The 23,106-nt window shown below is 43.1% G+C and overlaps 9 non-coding genes across 9 annotated transcripts; 1 reads left to right on the top strand and 8 right to left on the bottom strand.

The window, feature by feature from the left end:
- Positions 1-4,130: 4,130 nt before the first annotated feature.
- On the bottom strand, positions 4,131-4,216 carry trnay-gua (transfer RNA tyrosine (anticodon GUA)). The gene is given in 2 exon segments: positions 4,131-4,166; positions 4,180-4,216. It is a non-coding gene; the product is annotated as a tRNA-Tyr (tRNA).
- Positions 4,217-4,516: 300 nt separating this feature from the next.
- trnaa-agc (transfer RNA alanine (anticodon AGC)) lies at positions 4,517-4,589 on the bottom strand. The gene has a single exon. It is a non-coding gene; the product is annotated as a tRNA-Ala (tRNA).
- Positions 4,590-4,782: 193 nt separating this feature from the next.
- On the top strand, positions 4,783-4,855 carry trnar-acg (transfer RNA arginine (anticodon ACG)). The gene has a single exon. It is a non-coding gene; the product is annotated as a tRNA-Arg (tRNA).
- A 5,403-nt stretch (positions 4,856-10,258) lies between these two features.
- trnay-gua (transfer RNA tyrosine (anticodon GUA)) lies at positions 10,259-10,344 on the bottom strand. The gene is given in 2 exon segments: positions 10,259-10,294; positions 10,308-10,344. It is a non-coding gene; the product is annotated as a tRNA-Tyr (tRNA).
- Positions 10,345-10,658: 314 nt separating this feature from the next.
- trnaa-agc (transfer RNA alanine (anticodon AGC)) lies at positions 10,659-10,731 on the bottom strand. The gene has a single exon. It is a non-coding gene; the product is annotated as a tRNA-Ala (tRNA).
- A 3,542-nt stretch (positions 10,732-14,273) lies between these two features.
- trnay-gua (transfer RNA tyrosine (anticodon GUA)) lies at positions 14,274-14,359 on the bottom strand. Its single transcript is given in 2 exon segments — positions 14,274-14,309; positions 14,323-14,359. It is a non-coding gene; the product is annotated as a tRNA-Tyr (tRNA).
- Positions 14,360-14,673: 314 nt separating this feature from the next.
- Positions 14,674-14,746, bottom strand: trnaa-agc (transfer RNA alanine (anticodon AGC)). The gene has a single exon. It is a non-coding gene; the product is annotated as a tRNA-Ala (tRNA).
- A 3,542-nt stretch (positions 14,747-18,288) lies between these two features.
- On the bottom strand, positions 18,289-18,374 carry trnay-gua (transfer RNA tyrosine (anticodon GUA)). The gene is given in 2 exon segments: positions 18,289-18,324; positions 18,338-18,374. It is a non-coding gene; the product is annotated as a tRNA-Tyr (tRNA).
- Positions 18,375-18,688: 314 nt separating this feature from the next.
- trnaa-agc (transfer RNA alanine (anticodon AGC)) lies at positions 18,689-18,761 on the bottom strand. The gene has a single exon. It is a non-coding gene; the product is annotated as a tRNA-Ala (tRNA).
- Positions 18,762-23,106: the final 4,345 nt, after the last annotated feature.

Below are 23,106 nucleotides of genomic sequence, written 5' to 3' on the forward strand. Positions count from 1 at the left end.
CTTGAAGCTCCTTGGGCGTTTCTCCAGTGAGCACATTTGCAGCCCTGAATCTCTCATAGTATGTCTCAGCATGGATTTCAAATTTGTGTAACACTGCCTCTTTGATCTTGTCATATATTTGAGTGTCCTGTAAGTCCATGGCCACATAAGCTGTTCGGGCCTTTCCTGTTAAAAGGGGGACCAGGTGCAATGCCCACTCTGCCCTTGGCCAATTACATGTTAGAGCAATCCTCTCAAAGGTAGTGAGGTCATGCTCAATGTCCTCATCGGCTTTCTTTCCAGCCACTAGAGGGTTGAAAAGAGGCTGGAACTGGCACTAGAACCGGACCAGGCATGACAGATGCAGGTCCCCCTTGCTTCTGCCGGTCTTTCCTGTCCTGGTTTACCTCCTCCTGGAGTAACCCGAACTGGTGCTGGAGCGCTCTCCACCGCTGGTCCTGTCGTTGTGTCTCCTTTTCCAGACGCTCCTCTCTTGCATGCTGGAGCCACATGAAGTTCTTCTGCAAGTCCACCAACTCTGCAGTGCTCTGGACTGAAGACTGAGCCTCCGCTGCCCTGGGTCCTTCTGCTCCTTGCTCAGACTGCTGCTCTTCATCCTCCACGACTCTCTCATCCCATACACGATTTGGTGGCATTTTCCCCTGTCTTATCACATTCTATAGCCACTGGATCCCACCGTTGCCACCATTTGTGAAAAAGTAGACGGACCCGGCGACCAAGGATGGTGGAATAAGTGGCAAGGAGAGTAGAGTTTGTCACCAATAAAGTTGTCACGTTTATTACTTCAAAGAGTCCACCTCAGCAATCAGATCTGTGCAATAACTTCTGGATGAGAAGCCCAGGAACAGGAATGTTGCACACAAAACAAAAACAACAAGAACTAAACATAAAAAACTTACAACAGTACAACTAGACTTTAAATAAACCAAAAAAAACAAAAAAGCTGAAAAAGCATACAGCTAACTCATGGCTTACACCATTGAGACAGTTGAACCGCTACCATAAGCTTGCTTTGTTTATTTAATGCACTGGCTGAGAGCTGTCACTACCTTACACAGGCTCCAAAAACAGAACTGACTACAGGTTGAGGTAAGGCCTATTTTATCCCCTTCCTGTAGCACCTCCCCTGATTGGACCGGTCCACTTTCCTAAAAATACCTTAATTCTTATGCTTTTAGTTCCATATTAGTAATTCCAAAAAAACATTTCTGCATGACATGACAAGAAAAAGAAACAAACAAACTATTGTCATACATCTCTATACGAATGGCTGCATTAAGGAGAAATTGCCATTACACTCGGTGCCCCCTGCTTCTGCATGTATGGTCCTGAACACTGTCTGAAAGCAACCACTAGGTGTCGCTCCTGGGCCCTAGGAGCGAGCACAGCGAAACTCAAACCAGGAAGCAATGAGATCCGCTGCAACCCTATAGCGTTTACCTTTTCCAAACAGTGCAGAAAACAAAAAGGCATTGCAAAAAGACAGCGAGCTAAAAAGACTTTCACAAAGCACAAAGCGCACGTATAAGCACATAGAAAGTGTGTCATTTTCAGGACACTGTATTTTAAAGATAATTTTGTAAAAATCCAAATAACTGTACAGATCTTTATTGTAAAGGGTTTAAACAATGTTTTCCATGCTTGTTCAATGAACCATAAACAATTAATGAACACGCACCTGTGGAACAGTCATTAACAGCTTACAGACGGTAGGCAATTAAGGTCACAGTTATAAAAACTTCAGACACTAAAGAGACCTTTCTACTGACTCTGAAAAACACCAAAAGAAAGATGCCCAGGGTCCCTGCTCATCTGCGTGAATGTGCCTTAGGCATGCTGCAAGGAGGCATGAGGACTGCAGATGTGGCCAGGGCAATAAATTGCAATATCCGTACTGTGAGACGCCTAAGACAGCACTAAGGGAGACAGGGAGGACAGCTAATCGTCCTCGCAGTGGCAGACCACCTGTAACAGCACCTGCACAGGATCGGTACATCCGAATATCACACCAGCGGGACAGCTACAGGATGGCAACAACAACTGCCCGAGTTACACACCAGGAACACACAATCCCTCCATCAGTGCTCAGACTGTCTGAGAGAGGCTGAGAGAGGCTGGACTGAGGGCTTGTAGGCCTGTTGTAAGGCAGGTCCTTACCAGACATCACCGGCAACAACGTCGCCTACGGGCACAAACCCACCTTCACTGGACGTGATTTCCTGCAAGACAGGAATGTCAGTGTTCTGCCATGGCCAGCGAAGAGCCCGGATCTCAATCCCATTGAGCACGTCTGGGACCTGTTGGATCGGAGGGTGAGGGCTAGGGCCATTCCCCCCAGAAATGTCTGGGAACTTGCAAGTGCCTTGGAGGAAGAGTGGGGTAACATCTCACAGCAAGAACTGGCAAATCGGGTACAGTCCATGAGGAGGAGATGCACTGCAGTACTTAATGCAGCTGGTGGCCACACCAGATGTTACTTTTGATTTTGACCCCCCACCCCTTTGTTCAGGGACACATTATTCCACATGTCTGTGAAACTTGTTCAGTTTATATGTTCATACAAATATTTACACATGTTATGTTTGCTGAAAATAAAAGCAGTTGAAAGTGAGAGGATGTTTATTTTTTGCTGAGTGTATATATATATACATATATAGTGAATTATTGTAAAAATAATATACAACTTAAAACCCATCTGATTGTAAAAATAACATTCAATTGATAAAACCCATCCAATTGTTGCCTGTCCTGATTAACGACCTCAAAACTACTAGCTATCCATTTACCAACATCAACGCAATTCTAAGAAAGAAACACACTCGGACCCGTTCCTCACAGCTGCTAACCGAGTTAGCCAGATAACTTTTAGGATAATTTGACAGAAGTGCTGTTGGAGTTGTAGCAGTACAGAAAGATAACCTTTACTATTTGACTCTATGCAGTTATATCATTGTGCCATCTGCTGGGTTTCTGAGGCATGCATTTTTATTCATTTATTGCGGGATGATCATCTCACAGCCTCATATTAGGCCCATGGTGCCCTATGACATTTCTTGTTCATTTTATCACAAGTTGTCTTTTCCTTATTGGCTCTATTTGCATATTATCAATGTGTTATGATTTATGTTAAAACAGCATCATGCCTTTTGGGTATGCATTGTATTATGATGATGATGATGATGATGATTAACAACAGATACTGCTATTATACTACAGCTACAAACCTAGTTACTTTCTTACATAGTTTCTGATATATACAACTTCCTAACCTAACCTAACTTCCTAACCTAAATTATACTGCTACAACTACTACTACGATGACAAACTATCACTGATATTAACACGCATACTACAATAAAAGTAATACATTTAAGGTAGAAATGGCACATGGTGTGGTATACGTGGCACTAGTTCGCAGTGAAGTTCGCCTCCCAGGCAAGAACAATATGAATTTGCTGTGTAGTTACATAATGTCTGTATGAAAGAGTATCCTGTTTGTCTTTGAATTATTTGAACCATTCCTAAAGACCACATCACTGCTTTTCTAATGCCATACTTTCATCTCTGCTATATGGAGAAGAGTCAGTGCCAACATGAATATAATGTAATGTATATTATTTGAGAAACGATACGAAAATGTGGGTTTAAAATTTTTAATAATATTACCACACCGTTTCTGTAGGACCAGTTACCATTTGTGTCGTTCACACAACGGTGTCACACTGTTGCATTGGCCTCAAACAACGTACAACTTTACTGCAATCGTTGTTATAACACCTTGTGTTAGCTGGCTAAATAGCCTTCTTGTCCTGATATGTATTCCTGTATTGCACAGACGAACATATTTCCAGTAGGACGTCCCCTGCCAAAATACATGTTGAAATGAATGTATAAGTTAACTATCCATCCCAACTATAAAACACAAATGACTAAAAGAATCCTAGGAGATGCGTTCATTCATCTTTCTCTATGGCCACTTTGAAGATTGTACCTGCCATTGTTGACTGGACATTTGTCATGCTGAAAGGCGTTCATTTTCGTTTTATCCTCTTGCTCATCATCATCGGAAACGCTCCGTTTCAGAAGACTGTTATAAAGTCAATCATGAAGGATGTTAATAAAAACGCTTCTCCTTCGAGCCGGATTCGAACCAGCGACCTAAGGATGCCTGACGAGCCTCTACAGTCCTCCGCTCTACCAACTGAGCTATCGAAGGGACGCCCGGCCTGTGACGCGGCTCTGCACTCCACACACTACCGGCAGTGTCCCGCTGCTGCTCACTGGGACCAGATATACAGTGTACACTTATGGCCACTCTGATGAGCGTCTGACATTATCTACTGACAATGGTCACATTTCCACGTCCTTCACTGAAAATGTAGGCTATTCAATGGATAAAATACGGCCACAGTCCACAATGGGATGGAGAAAGACACACAACAAGGTAGCACTTCAGCATTAGCAGGCCTGTACATGTACTCCTAGTGAAACACACCCGAGTGAGGCTAAAAGAGCCTGGAGAATGCGGGCATCGATCCCGCTACCTCTCGCATGCTAAGCGAGCGCTCTACCATCTGAGCTAATTCCCCTGCGCTGAGCACAGCACTGCGCACCTAGCGCCACAACACATGTGCACGGACATACACTGCGCATGTGAACAGCACTGTGCTGAAACTGCACATCTATGTCTCAGTTCTAAGCATGACATTTACAACATTCAAGTTTTACAATAAATGATGCTTTCTGCCAATGTGTTGCACACAGGCGAGCAGGCCGTGGCGAGGGCCAGTGGCGCAATGGATAACGCGTCTGACTACGGATCAGAAGACTGTAGGTTCGACTCCTACCTGGCTCGGTCTTTTTCTTGATTGGTTTTCCTGATGCAGCGCTTATTTCTTAGATCAACACTAAACAAATGCCGCTTTCGAACTTATAATTGAATACTTTAGTTTCGTACTTTGCAAGATGAAATCCCCTGGAGCTGGAGGACATCGAGCACGCTGCGTGTCATCATTTCAGCTGAACAGAGAATCTTCTTTCAGGACAATATGCCACCCTTGAGTTGCCTTGCACGACAACATCGATTCATTTTTCATCTCCGTTCAAAACACATTTTCACTTGTCTGTCTCCAGTTAGAACACAAAGTAAACGGATCTGTCAAAGGGCTGCCAGTCCGGCCGAGGTGTGTTCATATTGTTCTGATCCACTAAATCTAAATGCAACAAAAGAGACAAAGACATGTCCAGTGTATCATACTAGCCAAGACAATATCTACAACGTTGCTTTTTGCAGTTGAAGTAGGCACAGTAGAATCACAGACATTTTAATAATTAAATGCAAACGCTACTACAGAGCAAATCACACACATTCAAATTAAAATAATCAACTGTAGAAACCCTTGTTTCCAGTGGGCCTGCGGAACCTCAGCAGGTTACCTGCACACACAAAGTGCCTCTATACTTGCATATTTAAAGAGCAATACAATCAAATCTGAATACAATACGCATTCAAAAATCACCTTTGTGTGAGTGTGTCTATCTATATCGATTAAAAGGCTTACCTTTTCAATCTTCACTGGAGATACCATAGTATGGAGCGCCGTTTGTGCCAAAAGTGTTCGTCCGTCAATTTTGTAGTTCATTGAAAATCCACGAATTGGGTTAGGTGCAGATGGTCTTAATCAAATGTATACAACTGTAAAAGAGCTCTTTCCAAAATGTAAAGTACAGTAAATGTAAACACTTTACTCCATCAGAGTAGAAATCTCAGCAAATTCAATGTTGACCAGATAGACATTCATTGTGAACCACACTGCTCACAAGATTACACAGTTGTACTCTGAGAAAAGCTCGTCTCGCATTCTTGCTCTGGATGCTCGCATTTAAGCAATAGTAATAGCAATAGCAAGAATGCTTGCATATGTTGTAGCAAAATCAAAAATCAAAATAGCTAATCAAATATTGGCTACATTCTATAGGCACATTTCTATAGGTTATAGGCACATTTTCACACTATTCCAAATTAAACCTTCTGGTTAATATACATGAATGTGTTAAGCTTAGCTCATGTGCCGGATTCACTTTACACATACAGTATTATGTGAACTGTAATGTTTTAATCTTCAGTTAATAAAAATATGATGTTCTTCAGTAATGTTAAATCAGTCCTCATATTTCTGTGTTAACATTGGCCATCTGGGTTTATAGTTTGCAAAAACTATTTTCTATATTTACATTATTTATTGTTTCTCTTAACTGAGCAACGCACCGTGCATGGTAATTGCTTTAAGAAACACTTGGGCTTTTTTTGGTTTATAACCTATATAACTAGCTATCTGTCATACAATATATAATTCAAACTCATTACCGTTACCATTAATAACCATTAATGTGAGTTAAGCTGTGTTTGCACAGTGTTTATTTCTGATGTCAGAAGTGGTTTGGCACAAAGGCTGGCATGTTTGCATTCTATATTAACAAGTAGGTCTGGTTTGGGATATGAGATTAGCCAACAGGAGCTCTATACAGTGTACTTATACTTAGATCATTTTACTTCCCTGAAAAGTATTTACAGTGAGGGCCAGTATGCTTTTCAAAACTCAACTCATCAAAATGAAATTTTAATCATAACGTCACATAGTTTTGTTTGTCCTATCAAACTAGCCTTGCCCATAGCTAACTTCAACTGCTTTTATATATATATATATATAAATATTGTAACACTCCTTAGAAATGACCAGTTGAGGGTAGAGTTAAGGAGGTTTTATATTAATAACTCCTGACTGCAGCTGTGAAGAATAGTGAACATTAACAGGAGCAGCGTACTGTAAGCCCGGCTCACGGCTTTAGGAACAGAGAGCGCATCGCCTTCTGCCTGGGCTTTTTATATAAGACCCAACAATGTAACAGCTGGGGTCACTGACACAGAAGGGAACACTCTGACAGAAAGGGGAACTCTATAGCCACTGGATCCCACCGCTGCCACCATTTATGAAAAAGTACACGGACCCGGCGACCAAGGATGGTGGAATAAGTGGCAAGGAGAGCAGAGTTTGTCACCAATTAAGTTGTCACGTTTATTGATTCAAAGAGTCCACCTCGTCAATCAGGTCTGTGCAATAACTTCTGAGAAGCCCAGGAACAGGAACGTTGCACACAAAACAAAAACAACAAAAACTAAACATAAAAAACTTGCCAGTAAAACTAGGCTTTAAATACACGAAAAAAACAAAAACAAAAAGAATACAGCTAACACATGGCTTACGCCATTGAGACAGTTGAACCGCTACCATAAGCTTGCTTTGCTTATTAAATGCACTGGCTGAGACCAGCCACTACCTTACACAGGCTTCAAAAACTGAACTGACTACAGGTTGAGGTAAGGCCTATTTTATCCCCTTCCTGTAGCTCCTCCCCGGATTGGACCGGTCCACTTTCCTAAAAATACAGGTAAGGCTAAATGTTCTATAACCTTAATTCTTATGCATAAGCTTTTAGTTCCATATTAGTAATTCCAAAAAAACATTTCTGCATGACATGACAAGAAAAAGAAACAAACAAACTATTGTCATACATCTCTGCAAGGAGAAATTGCAATTATACTCGGTGCTCCCTGCTTCTATATGTATGGTCTTGAACACTGTCTGAAAGCAACCACTAGGTGTCACTCCCTAGGAGCGATCATAGCGAAACTCAAACCCGGAAGCAATGAGCTCCGTTGCAACCCTATAGCGTTTACCTTTTCCAAACAGTCCAGAAAAGAAAAAGGCATTGCAAAAAGATAGGGAGCTTAAAAGACTTTCACAAAGCACAAAGCATACATTTAAGCAAATAGAAAGTGTGTCTTTTCCAGTCTTTCACCAAGATTGAATGTCTGGTGTGTTTACCCATATAACTTTACATGGAAGCTCTGCGGGTGCTATTTGTCCAAGGTAAGGATCTTGAGTGGTTTATATTAAAGTTAAATCGCAATTCTGCGGCAATGTCGTTAACATTAAGTGACAGTGTGGATTTATTGCAACGCCATCAGTGTGCACTTGTTGTCATTCAAAACACTAATGTTCGTGATGAGGTCGGGACAAACGCATCAACACACACCCCCCTCCTTAAGATTTGTCCCAGTCTGAAAGGCGGGACAAAAAGTCGGCAATGACATTGTCCTTCCTGGCACAGTACCTCACTGTGAATTTAAAAGGTTGCATGGACAGGTGCCACCGGGTGATTCGGGTGTTAGTGTTCATCATCTTATGCAACCACTGTAGTGCTCAATGGTCAGACTCCAATGCAAAGTGTTTCCCTAGGAGATAATATTTTGAAGTGTCCAGATCCCACTTAATTGCAAGCCACTCTAGCTCAACAGTGGAGTACTTCATTTCATGAGGGAACAGCTTCCTGCTGATGTAGACCACTGGTTTCCGGTTCTCTCCTTCACCCTGCAGCAGCACCACCCAAAGTCCTTCTCTAGAGGCATCCGTTTGCACAGTAAATGGGAGGTCAAAGTTGGGACTCTGCAGTACCGGCTCTTGGCACATGGCGTCCTTCAGGTAGGCGAAGGATGTTTCACACTCTGTAGTCCATTTCACTTGGTTGGCACTCGTCTTTCTTGTCAACTCTAAGGGCAGCTGCCCTAGTTGAAAACTCAGGGAAGAAACGGCGGTCCCAAAAACGACCTCACTTGTTTCTTTGTGGTGGGTCTCTGTTTTGCCCTAATGGCCTCCACCTTGTCCAACTGTGGCTTGATAACTCCCCCTCTGATGACATAGCTCATATACTGGACCTCGGGTTGCACTAACGAGCACTTGCTTGCGTTGACGACCAGTCCTGCTGCATGGATTCTGGTAAACACTTCGCTCAGATGTTGCTGATGTTCCTCCCATGTCTCACTGAAAATGACCACGTTGTCTATGTAGGCTGCCTGGTTGTTCCTGGAATAGCCCCTCTAGTAGGGCTGTGCGATATGACGATATATATCGTATGACGATAGAAAAATGTCTATCGTTTCATATTATGCTGTATTGTTTATATTGTGGTGTCGCAATTCGCAATCTTTATGGCAGTATTTTTCGACATTAGGACGTTTTGCGTTCTTCCCGGTTCTTCCACACGTGTCGGATGTGGCAAGAAATGTGCATCAGAAACACAGACAGACATGGAGGAGAGTGAACTGACACACAATAACCAACACAACCAAGAGATTCTTTAATGCGCAAGCGCACACGTTGCGCCGCGCTCTCATCGCCGGGCTGAACTCAATCTGCAAGCACCCCCCACCCCCGCTAATTTAGACTGATATAATTTGTATAAAAATAATAATAACATTTGTTTGCATTTTAATATATTGGAAAACAATGCAAACACATGCAGAAAGTATCATTTTCTTTTTATTAAGATGAATTAAGGCGAGAATCCAGTTGAAGCTTGGGGGACCTCTCGGTATGCAAACAGCAGGTATGGGAGCCACTGATATTAACACGCATACTACAATAAAAGTAATACATTTAAGGTAGAAATGGCACATGGTGTGGTATACGTGGCACTAGTTCGCAGTGAAGTTTGCCTCCCAGGCAAGAACAATATGAATTTGCTGTGTAGTTACATAATGTCTGTATGAAAGAGTATCCTGTTTGTCTTTGAATTATTTGAACCATTCCTAAAGACCACATCACTGCTTTTCTAATGCCATACTTTCATCTCTGCTATATGGAGAAGAGTCAGTGCCAACATGAATATAATGTAATGTATATTATTTGAGAAACGATGCGAAAATGTGGGTTTAAAATTTTTAATAACATTACCACACCGTTTCTGTAGGACCAGTTACCATTTGTGTCGTTCACACAACGGTGTCACACTGTTGCATTGGCCTCAAACAACGTACAACTTTACTGCAATCGTTGTTATAACACCTTGTGTTAGCTGGCTAAATAGCCTTCTTGTCCTGATATGTATTCCTGTATTGCACAGATGAACATATTTCCAGTAGGACGTCCCCTGCCAAAATACATGTTGAAATGAATGTATAAGTTAACTATCCATCCCAACTATAAAACACAAATGACTAAAAGAATCCTAGGAGATGCGTTCATTCATCTTTCTCTATGGCCACTTTGAAGATTGTACCTGCCATTGTTGACTGGACATTTGTCATGCTGAAAGGCGTTCATTTTCATTTTATCCTCTTGCTCATCATCATCGGAAACGCTCCGTTTCAGAAGACTGTTATAAAGTCAATCATGAATGATGTTAATAAAAACGCTTCTCCTTCGAGCCAGATTCGAACCAGCGACCTAAGGATGCCTGACGAGCCTCTACAGTCCTCCGCTCTACCAACTGAGCTATCGAAGGGACGCCCTGGCATGTGACGTGGCTCTGCACTCCACACACTACCGACAGTATCCTGCTGCTGCTCACTGACTTGCTCACTGGGACCAAATATACAGTGTACACTTATGGCCACTCTGATGAGCATCTGACATTATCTACTGACAATGGTCACATTTCCACGTCCTTCACTGAGTATGTAGGCTATTCAATGGATAAAATACGGCCACAGTCCACAATGGGATGGAGAAAGACACACAACAAGGTAGCACTTCAGCATTAGCAGGCCTGTACATGTACTCCTAGTGAAACACACCCGAGTGAGGGCTAAAAGAACCTGGAGAATGCGGGCATCGATCCCGCTACCTCTCACATGCTAAGCGAGCGCTCTACCATCTGAGCTAATTCCCCTGCGCTGAGCACAGCACTGCGCACCTAGCGCCACAACACATCTGCACGGACATACACTGCGCATATGAACAGCACTGTGCTAAAACTGCACATCTATGTCTCAGTTCTAAGCATGACATTTATTACTTAGGAACAGAGAGCGCATCGCCTTCTGCCTGGGCTTTTTATATCAGACCCAACAATGTAACAACTGGGGTCACTGACACAGAAGGGAACACTCTGACAGAAAGGGGAACTCTATAGCCACTGGATCCCACCGCTGCCACCATTTATGAAAAAGTAGACGGACCCGGCAACCAAGGATGGTGGAATAAGTGGCAAGGAGAGCAGAGTTTGTCACCAATTAAGTTGTCATGTTTATTGATTCAAAGAGTCCACCTCATCAATCAGGTCTGTGCAATAACTTCTGAGAAGCCCAGGAACAGGAACGTTGCACACAAAACAAAAACAACAAAAACTAAACATAAAAAACTTGCCAGTAAAACTAGGCTTTAAATACACCAACAAAAACAAAAACAGAAAAAGAATACAGCTAACTCATGGCTTACGCCATTGAGACAGTTGAACCGTTACCATAAGCTTGCTTTGCTTATTAAATGCACTGGCTGAGACCAGCCACTACCTTACACAGGCTTCAAAAACTGAACTGACTACAGGTTGAGGTAAGGCCTATTTTATCCCCTTCCTGTAGCTCCTCCCCGGATTGGACCGGTCCACTTTCCTAAAAATACAGGTAAGGCTAAATGTTCTATAACCTTAATTCTTATGCATAAGCTTTTAGTTCCATATTAGTAATTCCAAAAAAACATTTCTGCATGACATGACAAGAAAAAGAAACAAACAAACTATTGTCATACATCTCTGCAGGGAGAAATTGCAATTATACTCGGTGCTCCCTGCTTCTATATGTATGGTCTTGAACACTGTCTGAAAGCAACCACTAGGTGTCACTCCCTAGGAGTGATCACAGCGAAACTCAAACCCGGAAGCAATGAGCTCCGTTGCAACCCTATAGCGTTTACCTTTTCCAAACAGTCCAGAAAAGAAAAAGGCATTGCAAAAAGATAGGGAGCTTAAAAGACTTTCACAAAGCACAAAGCATACATATAAGCACATAGAAAGTGTGTCTTTTCCAGTCTTTCACCAAGATTGAATGTCTGGTGTGTTTACCCATATAGCTTTACATGGAAGCTCTGCGGGTGCTATTTGTCCAAGGTAAGGATCTTGAGTGGTTTATATTAAAGTTAAATCGCAATTCTGCGGCAATGTCGTTAACATTAAGTGACAGTGTGGATTTATTGCAACGCCATCAGTGTGCACTTGTTGTCATTCAAAACACTAATGTTCGTGATGAGGTCGGGACAAACGCATCAACACACACCCCCCTCCTTAAGATTTGTCCCAGTCTGAAAGGCGGGACAAGAAGTCGGCAATGACATTGTCCTTCCTGGCACAGTACCTCACTGTGAATTTAAAAGGTTGCATGGACAGGTGCCACCGGGTGATTCGGGTGTTAGTGTTCATCATCTTATGCAACCACTGTAGTGCTCAATGGTCAGACTCCAATGCAAAGTGTTTCCCTAGGAGATAATATTTTGAAGTGTCCAGATCCCACTTAATTGCAAGCCACTCTAGCTCAACAGTGGAGTACTTCATTTCATGAGGGAACAGCTTCCTGCTGATGTAGACCACTGGTTTCCGGTTCTCTCCTTCACCCTGCAGCAGCACCACCCAAAGTCCTTCTCTAGAGGCATCCGTTTGCACAGTAAATGGGAGGTCAAAGTTGGGACTCTGCAGTACCGGCTCTTGGCACATGGCGTCCTTCAGGTAGGCGAAGGATGTTTCACACTCTGTAGTCCATTTCACTTGGTTGGCACTCGTCTTTCTTGTCAACTCTAAGGGCAGCTGCCCTAGTTGAAAACTCAGGGAAGAAACGGCGGTCCCAAAAACGACCTCACTTGTTTCTTTGTGGTGGGTCTCTGTTTTGCCCTAATGGCCTCCACCTTGTCCAACTGTGGCTTGATAACTCCCCCTCTGATGACATAGCTCATATACTGGACCTCGGGTTGCACTAACGAGCACTTGCTTGCGTTGACGACCAGTCCTGCTGCATGGATTCTGGTAAACACTTCGCTCAGATGTTGCTGATGTTCCTCCCATGTCTCACTGAAAATGACCACGTTGTCTATGTAGGCTGCCTGGTTGTTCCTGGAATAGCCCCTCTAGTAGGGCTGTGCGATATGACGATATATATCGTATGACGATAGAAAAATGTCTATCGTTTCATATTATGCTGTATTGTTTATATTGTGGTGTCGCAATTCGCAATCTTTATGGCAGTATTTTTCGACATTAGGACGTTTTGCGTTCTTCCCGGTTCTTCCACACGTGTCGGATGTGGCAAGAAATGTGCATCAGAAACACAGACAGACATGGAGGAGAGTGAACTGACACACAATAACCAACACAACCAAGAGATTCTTTAATGCGCAAGCGCACACGTTGCGCCGCGCTCTCATCGCCGGGCTGAACTCAATCTGCAAGCACCCCCCACCCCCGCTAATTTAGACTGATATAATTTGTATAAAAATAATAATAACATTTGTTTGCATTTTAATATATTGGAAAACAATGCAAACACATGCAGAAAGTATCATTTTCTTTTTATTAAGATGAATTAAGGCGAGAATCCAGTTGAAGCTTGGGGGACCTCTCGGTATGCAAACAGCAGGTATGGGAGCCACTGATATTAACACGCATACTACAATAAAAGTAATACATTTAAGGTAGAAATGGCACATGGTGTGGTATACGTGGCACTAGTTCGCAGTGAAGTTTGCCTCCCAGGCAAGAACAATATGAATTTGCTGTGTAGTTACATAATGTCTGTATGAAAGAGTATCCTGTTTGTCTTTGAATTATTTGAACCATTCCTAAAGACCACATCACTGCTTTTCTAATGCCATACTTTCATCTCTGCTATATGGAGAAGAGTCAGTGCCAACATGAATATAATGTAATGTATATTATTTGAGAAACGATGCGAAAATGTGGGTTTAAAATTTTTAATAACATTACCACACCGTTTCTGTAGGACCAGTTACCATTTGTGTCGTTCACACAACGGTGTCACACTGTTGCATTGGCCTCAAACAACGTACAACTTTACTGCAATCGTTGTTATAACACCTTGTGTTAGCTGGCTAAATAGCCTTCTTGTCCTGATATGTATTCCTGTATTGCACAGATGAACATATTTCCAGTAGGACGTCCCCTGCCAAAATACATGTTGAAATGAATGTATAAGTTAACTATCCATCCCAACTATAAAACACAAATGACTAAAAGAATCCTAGGAGATGCGTTCATTCATCTTTCTCTATGGCCACTTTGAAGATTGTACCTGCCATTGTTGACTGGACATTTGTCATGCTGAAAGGCGTTCATTTTCATTTTATCCTCTTGCTCATCATCATCGGAAACGCTCCGTTTCAGAAGACTGTTATAAAGTCAATCATGAATGATGTTAATAAAAACGCTTCTCCTTCGAGCCAGATTCGAACCAGCGACCTAAGGATGCCTGACGAGCCTCTACAGTCCTCCGCTCTACCAACTGAGCTATCGAAGGGACGCCCTGGCATGTGACGTGGCTCTGCACTCCACACACTACCGACAGTATCCTGCTGCTGCTCACTGACTTGCTCACTGGGACCAAATATACAGTGTACACTTATGGCCACTCTGATGAGCATCTGACATTATCTACTGACAATGTTCACATTTCCACGTCCTTCACTGAGTATGTAGGCTATTCAATGGATAAAATACGGCCACAGTCCACAATGGGATGGAGAAAGACACACAACAAGGTAGCACTTCAGCATTAGCAGGCCTGTACATGTACTCCTAGTGAAACACACCCGAGTGAGGGCTAAAAGAACCTGGAGAATGCGGGCATCGATCCCGCTACCTCTCGCATGCTAAGCGAGCGCTCTACCATCTGAGCTAATTCCCCTGCGCTGAGCACAGCACTGCGCACCTAGCGCCACAACACATCTGCACGGACATACACTGCGCATATGAACAGCACTGTGCTAAAACTGCACATCTATGTCTCAGTTCTAAGCATGACATTTATTACTTAGGAACAGAGAGCGCATCGCCTTCTGCCTGGGCTTTTTATATCAGACCCAACAATGTAACAACTGGGGTCACTGACACAGAAGGGAACACTCTGACAGAAAGGGGAACTCTATAGCCACTGGATCCCACCGCTGCCACCATTTATGAAAAAGTAGACGGACCCGGCAACCAAGGATGGTGGAATAAGTGGCAAGGAGAGCAGAGTTTGTCACCAATTAAGTTGTCATGTTTATTGATTCAAAGAGTCCACCTCATCAATCAGGTCTGTGCAATAACTTCTGAGAAGCCCAGGAACAGGAACGTTGCACACAAAACAAAAACAACAAAAACTAAACATAAAAAACTTGCCAGTAAAACTAGGCTTTAAATACACCAACAAAAACAAAAACAGAAAAAGAATACAGCTAACTCATGGCTTACGCCATTGAGACAGTTGAACCGTTACCATAAGCTTGCTTTGCTTATTAAATGCACTGGCTGAGACCAGCCACTACCTTACACAGGCTTCAAAAACTGAACTGACTACAGGTTGAGGTAAGGCCTATTTTATCCCCTTCCTGTAGCTCCTCCCCGGATTGGACCGGTCCACTTTCCTAAAAATACAGGTAAGGCTAAATGTTCTATAACCTTAATTCTTATGCATAAGCTTTTAGTTCCATATTAGTAATTCCAAAAAAACATTTCTGCATGACATGACAAGAAAAAGAAACAAACAAACTATTGTCATACATCTCTGCAGGGAGAAATTGCAATTATACTCGGTGCTCCCTGCTTCTATATGTATGGTCTTGAACACTGTCTGAAAGCAACCACTAGGTGTCACTCCCTAGGAGTGATCACAGCGAAACTCAAACCCGGAAGCAATGAGCTCCGTTGCAACCCTATAGCGTTTACCTTTTCCAAACAGTCCAGAAAAGAAAAAGGCATTGCAAAAAGATAGGGAGCTTAAAAGACTTTCACAAAGCACAAAGCATACATATAAGCACATAGAAAGTGTGTCTTTTCCAGTCTTTCACCAAGATTGAATGTCTGGTGTGTTTACCCATATAGCTTTACATGGAAGCTCTGCGGGTGCTATTTGTCCAAGGTAAGGATCTTGAGTGGTTTATATTAAAGTTAAATCGCAATTCTGCGGCAATGTCGTTAACATTAAGTGACAGTGTGGATTTATTGCAACGCCATCAGTGTGCACTTGTTGTCATTCAAAACACTAATGTTCGTGATGAGGTCGGGACAAACGCATCAACACACACCCCCCTCCTTAAGATTTGTCCCAGTCTGAAAGGCGGGACAAGAAGTCGGCAATGACATTGTCCTTCCTGGCACAGTACCTCACTGTGAATTTAAAAGGTTGCATGGACAGGTGCCACCGGGTGATTCGGGTGTTAGTGTTCATCATCTTATGCAACCACTGTAGTGCTCAATGGTCAGACTCCAATGCAAAGTGTTTCCCTAGGAGATAATATTTTGAAGTGTCCAGATCCCACTTAATTGCAAGCCACTCTAGCTCAACAGTGGAGTACTTCATTTCATGAGGGAACAGCTTCCTGCTGATGTAGACCACTGGTTTCCGGTTCTCTCCTTCACCCTGCAGCAGCACCACCCAAAGTCCTTCTCTAGAGGCATCCGTTTGCACAGTAAATGGGAGGTCAAAGTTGGGACTCTGCAGTACCGGCTCTTGGCACATGGCGTCCTTCAGGTAGGCGAAGGATGTTTCACACTCTGTAGTCCATTTCACTTGGTTGGCACTCGTCTTTCTTGTCAACTCTAAGGGCAGCTGCCCTAGTTGAAAACTCAGGGAAGAAACGGCGGTCCCAAAAACGACCTCACTTGTTTCTTTGTGGTGGGTCTCTGTTTTGCCCTAATGGCCTCCACCTTGTCCAACTGTGGCTTGATAACTCCCCCTCTGATGACATAGCTCATATACTGGACCTCGGGTTGCACTAACGAGCACTTGCTTGCGTTGACGACCAGTCCTGCTGCATGGATTCTGGTAAACACTTCGCTCAGATGTTGCTGATGTTCCTCCCATGTCTCACTGAAAATGACCACGTTGTCTATGTAGGCTGCCTGGTTGTTCCTGGAATAGCCCCTCTAGTAGGGCTGTGCGATATGACGATATATATCGTATGACGATAGAAAAATGTCTATCGTTTCATATTATGCTGTATTGTTTATATTGTGGTGTCGCAATTCGCAATCTTTATGGCAGTATTTTTCGACATTAGGACGTTTTGCGTTCTTCCCGGTTCTTCCACACGTGTCGGATGTGGCAAGAAATGTGCATCAGAAACACAGACAGACATGGAGGAGAGTGAACTGACACACAATAACCAACACAACCAAGAGATTCTTTAATGCGCAAGCGCACACGTTGCGCCGCGCTCTCATCGCCGGGCTGAACTCAATCTGCAAGCACCCCCCACCCCCGCTAATTTAGACTGATATAATTTGTATAAAAATAATAATAACATTTGTTTGCATTTTAATATATTGGAAAACAATGCAAACACATGCAGAAAGTATCATTTTCTTTTTATTAAGATGAATTAAGGCGAGAATCCAGTTGAAGCTTGGGGGACCTCTCGGTATGCAAACAGCAGGTATGGGAGCCACTGATATTAACACGCATACTACAATAAAAGTAATACATTTAAGGTAGAAATGGCACATGGTGTGGTATACGTGGCACTAGTTCGCAGTGAAGTTTGCCTCCCAGGCAAGAACAATATGAATTTGCTGTGTAGTTACATAATGTCTGTATGAAAGAGTATCCTGTTTGTCTTTGAATTATTTGAACCATTCCTAAAGACCACATCACTGCTTTTCTAATGCCATACTTTCATCTCTGCTATATGGAGAAGAGTCAGTGCCAACATGAATATAATGTAATGTATATTATTTGAGAAACGATGCGAAAATGTGGGTTTAAAATTTTTAATAACATTACCACACCGTTTCTGTAGGACCAGTTACCATTTGTGTCGTTCACACAACGGTGTCACACTGTTGCATTGGCCTCAAACAACGTACAACTTTACTGCAATCGTTGTTATAACACCTTGTGTTAGCTGGCTAAATAGCCTTCTTGTCCTGATATGTATTCCTGTATTGCACAGATGAACATATTTCCAGTAGGACGTCCCCTGCCAAAATACATGTTGAAATGAATGTATAAGTTAACTATCCATCCCAACTATAAAACACAAATGACTAAAAGAATCCTAGGAGATGCGTTCATTCATCTTTCTCTATGGCCACTTTGAAGATTGTACCTGCCATTGTTGACTGGACATTTGTCATGCTGAAAGGCGTTCATTTTCATTTTATCCTCTTGCTCATCATCATCGGAAACGCTCCGTTTCAGAAGACTGTTATAAAGTCAATCATGAATGATGTTAATAAAAACGCTTCTCCTTCGAGCCAGATTCGAACCAGCGACCTAAGGATGCCTGACGAGCCTCTACAGTCCTCCGCTCTACCAACTGAGCTATCGAAGGGACGCCCTGGCATGTGACGTGGCTCTGCACTCCACACACTACCGACAGTATCCTGCTGCTGCTCACTGACTTGCTCACTGGGACCAAATATACAGTGTACACTTATGGCCACTCTGATGAGCATCTGACATTATCTACTGACAATGTTCACATTTCCACGTCCTTCACTGAGTATGTAGGCTATTCAATGGATAAAATACGGCCACAGTCCACAATGGGATGGAGAAAGACACACAACAAGGTAGCACTTCAGCATTAGCAGGCCTGTACATGTACTCCTAGTGAAACACACCCGAGTGAGGGCTAAAAGAACCTGGAGAATGCGGGCATCGATCCCGCTACCTCTCGCATGCTAAGCGAGCGCTCTACCATCTGAGCTAATTCCCCTGCGCTGAGCACAGCACTGCGCACCTAGCGCCACAACACATCTGCACGGACATACACTGCGCATATGAACAGCACTGTGCTAAAACTGCACATCTATGTCTCAGTTCTAAGCATGACATTTATTACTTAGGAACAGAGAGCGCATCGCCTTCTGCCTGGGCTTTTTATATCAGACCCAACAATGTAACAACTGGGGTCACTGACACAGAAGGGAACACTCTGACAGAAAGGGGAACTCTATAGCCACTGGATCCCACCGCTGCCACCATTTATGAAAAAGTAGACGGACCCGGCAACCAAGGATGGTGGAATAAGTGGCAAGGAGAGCAGAGTTTGTCACCAATTAAGTTGTCATGTTTATTGATTCAAAGAGTCCACCTCATCAATCAGGTCTGTGCAATAACTTCTGAGAAGCCCAGGAACAGGAACGTTGCACACAAAACAAAAACAACAAAAACTAAACATAAAAAACTTGCCAGTAAAACTAGGCTTTAAATACACCAACAAAAACAAAAACAGAAAAAGAATACAGCTAACTCATGGCTTACGCCATTGAGACAGTTGAACCGTTACCATAAGCTTGCTTTGCTTATTAAATGCACTGGCTGAGACCAGCCACTACCTTACACAGGCTTCAAAAACTGAACTGACTACAGGTTGAGGTAAGGCCTATTTTATCCCCTTCCTGTAGCTCCTCCCCGGATTGGACCGGTCCACTTTCCTAAAAATACAGGTAAGGCTAAATGTTCTATAACCTTAATTCTTATGCATAAGCTTTTAGTTCCATATTAGTAATTCCAAAAAAACATTTCTGCATGACATGACAAGAAAAAGAAACAAACAAACTATTGTCATACATCTCTGCAGGGAGAAATTGCAATTATACTCGGTGCTCCCTGCTTCTATATGTATGGTCTTGAACACTGTCTGAAAGCAACCACTAGGTGTCATTCCCTAGGAGCGATCACAGCGAAACTCAAACCCGGAAGCAATGAGCTCCGTTGCAACCCTATAGCGTTTACCTTTTCCAAACAGTCCAGAAAAGAAAAAGGCATTGCAAAAAGATAGGGAGCTTAAAAGACTTTCACAAAGCACAAAGCATACATATAAGCACATAGAAAGTGTGTCTTTTCCAGTCTTTCACCAAGATTGAATGTCTGGTGTGTTTACCCATATAACTTTACATGGAAGCTCTGCGGGTGCTATTTGTCCAAGGTAAGGATCTTGAGTGGTTTATATTAAAGTTAAATCGCAATTCTGCGGCAATGTCGTTAACATTAAGTGACAGTGTGGATTTATTGCAACGCCATCAGTGTGCACTTGTTGTCATTCAAAACACTAATGTTCGTGATGAGGTCGGGACAAACGCATCAACACACACCCCCCTCCTTAAGATTTGTCCCAGTCTGAAAGGCGGGACAAAAAGTCGGCAATGACATTGTCCTTCCTGGCACAGTACCTCACTGTGAATTTAAAAGGTTGCATGGACAGGTGCCACCGGGTGATTCGGGTGTTAGTGTTCATCATCTTATGCAACCACTGTAGTGCTCAATGGTCAGACTCCAATGCAAAGTGTTTCCCTAGGAGATAATATTTTGAAGTGTCCAGATCCCACTTAATTGCAAGCCACTCTAGCTCAACAGTGGAGTACTTCATTTCATGAGGGAACAGCTTCCTGCTGATGTAGACCACTGGTTTCCGGTTCTCTCCTTCACCCTGCAGCAGCACCACCCAAAGTCCTTCTCTAGAGGCATCCGTTTGCACAGTAAATGGGAGGTCAAAGTTGGGACTCTGCAGTACCGGCTCTTGGCACATGGCGTCCTTCAGGTAGGCGAAGGATGTTTCACACTCTGTAGTCCATTTCACTTGGTTGGCACTCATCTTTTGTGTCAACTCTAAGGGCAGCTGCCCTAGTTGAAAACTCAGGGATGAAACGGCGGTCCCAAAAACGACCTCACTTGTTTCTTTGTGGTGGGTCTCTGTTTTGCCCTAATGGCCTCCACCTTGTCCAACTGTGGCTTGATAACTCCCCCTCTGATGACATAGCTCAGATACTGGACCTCGGGTTGCACTAACGAGCACTTGCTTGCGTTGACGACCAGTCCTGCTGCATGGATTCTGGTAAACACTTCGCTCAGATGTTGCTGATGTTCCTCCCATGTCTCGCTGAAAATGACCACGTTGTCTATGTAGGCTGCCTGGTTGTTCCTGGAATAGCCCCTCTGGTAGGGCTGTGCGATATGACGATATATATCATATGACGATAGAAAAATGTCTATCGTTTCATATTATGCTATATCGTTTATATTGTGGTGTCGCAATTCGCAATCTTTATGGCAGTATTTTTCGACATTAGGACGTTTTGCGTTCTTCCCGGTTCTTCCACACGTGTCGGATGTGGCAAGAAATGTGCATCAGAAACACAGACAGACATGGAGGAGAGTGAACTGACACACAATAACCAACACAACCAAGAGATTCTTTAATGCACAAGCGCACACGTTGCGCCGCGCTCTCATCGCCGGGCTGAACTCAATCTGCAAGCACCCCCCACCCCCGCTAATTTAGACTGATATAATTTGTATAAAAATAATAATAACGTTTGTTTGCATTTTAATATATTGGAAAACAATGCAAACACATGCAGAAAGTATCATTTTCTTTTTATTAAGATGGTGAAGTGGTTCAACAGTTGCATTATTACTATTACTATTATTATAACTATTTTGTATTAACAATCTGCTGTACTTGTAAGTATAATCGAGACGCGACAGTCAGAGGAGAAATGTCTCTGTCTAGCAGATGTTAATGCGCCACTATAAACCCGGCTGTGCTAAATCTACCTGAATCTATACCTTTTACAGCGCATGTGTTACGTGATTACTATTACTTGTGTTATTGTTGTTATGTGACAGTGAATCATACTGTGTATATGTATAATTGTGCTCTGAGGAAGTCGAAACGCGTAAGCATTATGATGTTCACTTTTTCTCTAAAAAATCATTTTTGAGACATCGGTGCATATGGACTGTTTTTAGACGGGAGCTGCTGTACCATCCTAATATAATACGGATAATTGTTCTATATAAAATCCCTGGGATAAGGCACCCCGCATTTAAAAACAAGATATATTGAGATATATATCGTGTATCACCCAAACTTCTAAAAATATTGAGATATTATTTTTAAGTCATATCGCCCAGACCTACCCTCTGGTATGAGTTGTTTCAGAGTGCTTTGCTGCTGTACAGTCAAATGTTCCATGCAGGGCCATGTTGATGCTCCTTCTGCGGTGGGAAAGTACTGCTCCTAGAACTCCTCTTCCTCCTGCACCTGACGAGCAAACAGCTGTATAGAGCCGGACCCCCTTCTCGGAATCCATTCTTTCAGCAGATTAACGTGGTAGACCTGCCTTTTCTTTCTCCTGTCTGGCAGCAGGAGTTCGAAATTCACTGGCTCCTTTCTACTCATGATCTCGTAGGGGCCCTGCCATTTAGCAAGTAGGCTTCTGTCCGAAGTGGGCAGCAACAGCAGCACCTGCAGTCCTGGCATGAATGCACGTCTACGGGAGGATGCGTCGTACCAAGTTTTCTGCTGGTGTTGGGAATTGGTCACGTTGTCCCGAACCAACTTGGTTAGTTCGTCCAACTTCTGCCTCATCCGGTTGACGTAGGAAAGAATGTTCATTTTTGGTTCTCTCTGCTCCCCCTCCCAGGCTTCTGTCAGCACCGCAAGGGGACCTCGCATGGGACGACCATACAAGAGCTCGAAAGGCGAGAATCCAGTTGAAGCTTGGGGGACCTCTCGGTATGCAAACAGCAGGTATGGGAGCCACTGGTCCCAGTTGGATTCTGTTTCAGAGACAAACTTTCGCAGCATGTTCTTTAAAGTTTGATTGAAACATTCAGCCAGACCATCAGTCTGCAGGTGATTTGTGTGGTTTTAATTCCCTTAATCCCTAAGAGTTGGTAGACCTGCTTCATTAATTTTGAAGTAAAATTTCTTACCTGGTCTATTATGATCTCCTTTGGTACACCTACCCTGGAAAATAGCTGGAGCAGAATGTTGGCAACCTGTCTAGACTTTACCTTTTTGAATGGAAATGCCTCTGGATACCTGGTTGCATAATCACAGACAACCAATATGTAGCGATTCCCTGTAATACTGCGTTCCAAGGGCCCAACCACATCCATGGCAATCCTGTCAAATGGCACATCCACAATAGGTAAACTAATAAGGGGAGCACTGTCCCCACACTTTACTGCACCAGTTTTCTGACATTCTTTGTCACACTCTGGACAGGATTTATAAAATTGAGCTACCTCATTATACCAGCCTGGCCAAA

This window comes from Amia ocellicauda, chromosome 2 (genome assembly GCF_036373705.1).
Source record: "Amia ocellicauda isolate fAmiCal2 chromosome 2, fAmiCal2.hap1, whole genome shotgun sequence".
Taxonomy (NCBI): Eukaryota; Metazoa; Chordata; class Actinopteri; order Amiiformes; family Amiidae; genus Amia; species Amia ocellicauda.